Source organism: Ornithorhynchus anatinus, chromosome X5 (assembly GCF_004115215.2).
Source record: "Ornithorhynchus anatinus isolate Pmale09 chromosome X5, mOrnAna1.pri.v4, whole genome shotgun sequence".
NCBI classification, from domain to species: domain Eukaryota; kingdom Metazoa; phylum Chordata; class Mammalia; order Monotremata; family Ornithorhynchidae; genus Ornithorhynchus; species Ornithorhynchus anatinus.
Genome location: NC_041753.1, coordinates 65,001,291 through 65,002,669, shown reverse-complemented (window position 1 = coordinate 65,002,669; position 1,379 = coordinate 65,001,291). Strand labels below are relative to the sequence as shown.

The 1,379-nt window shown below is 45.5% G+C and overlaps 1 non-coding gene across 1 annotated transcript; it reads right to left on the bottom strand.

The window, feature by feature from the left end:
• Positions 1-275: 275 nt before the first annotated feature.
• LOC114808496 lies at positions 276-412 on the bottom strand. Its single transcript, XR_003756344.1, has one exon. It is a non-coding gene; the product is annotated as a small nucleolar RNA SNORA7 (small nucleolar RNA).
• Between the last annotated feature and the right edge of the window lie 967 nt (positions 413-1,379).

Sequence of the window (1,379 nt, the reverse complement as noted above, 5' to 3'; positions counted from 1 at the left end):
GGCAGGGGAATAGACATGTTGACCCATCACGGTCCCTTCTAGGTCAATGACTTGTCTTATGCCGTCGAGTTGTTTTCGACCCATAGCGACTCCATGGGCACACCTCTTCTAGAACACCCCACCTCCTTCTGCAATTGTTCTGGTATATTTATCCATAGAGTTTTCTTGGTAAAAACATGGAAGTGTTTTACCATTGCCTTCTTCTATGGGATATAGTTGAATCTCCACCCTCGACTCTCTCCCGTGCCACTGCTGCCCAGCACCAGTGAGTTTTTACTTGTAGCAGATTGCCTTACACTCTCTAGCCACTGGCCAAGCTAGGAATGGATGGGTAGGCCTCTGCTTGACTCTCCCTCCTGTAGCTGAGACTGGTAGAGTACTGGAAACTCTCCAGGTGCGACCCTGAGAAGGGGCAATGACTGAGTTGCCCTAAAGTTTCATACCAAGTGAAGAGCAGTTGGATTGACAAATAAGTGTTATGTTGATTTTGTGAAGTCATAGAGTGAGCGTTGATTTCCTCCCAAATGAAAGTCCCATTTTCTCCAGCCTAACCAAGTTCAAGCATAAATGCATTTCAGCTTGTAAAGAAACTATGAAATTGCTATTAGTTGAATACATTCAGAACTTGCATAAGGTATTTTCCAGCCCTCGCCAAAATGGATGCCTTTCGCTGAATGCTTGAGACACGGAGACATGGAGAAACAATCTTTCTCCTGAAATGCGAACAAGAGGAGTAATAAACGACTTCCTATTTGTCCTGAATGGTTTATTAATTCTCCGTTTCTGGCTTCAGCAAGGGAAAAAGATAACTCTCTTCTCTTGGGTCTCTCAGGGTCACAACTACTCATTTGCTCTCCGGCACAATTGAATTTGTGTTTCCAGCAGTCTGCAATGCCTCTTTGGAATGTATTTTCCAACAGTCTCCTTGAAGTTACTATTTAGTCCCTATGAATTGCTTCATGAGTGAAAACTTGATGAACACCATAGGGCCTGCCCTGCTTTTGCCCACATCTGAGCCCATCGGGTTTGAGTTACTGGCTCCAGTAACCTCTCTGGCCCCAAGTGAGAAGTCTATGCGTCATGTTGAGCATCTAGGGGCTTGTGGGCTCATTAGCATGGCCAATGAAAGTAGCCATTTCAGTGCAGTCTGGAGAATAACCCGATTTCTTGTGAACCAACAATAGATCTGAGCACTCTATTCTCTTCCGGGCAAGGGGAGAGAGAAATAGAAAGCAGGAAGCAGCATGGCCTAGTGGACAGAGCATGGGCCTGGGAGTCGGAAGGACTTGGATTCTAATCCCAGCTCCGCCACTTGTCTGCTTCATTCATTTATTCAATCGTATTTATTGAGCGCTTACTGTGTGCAGAGCAGTGTACTA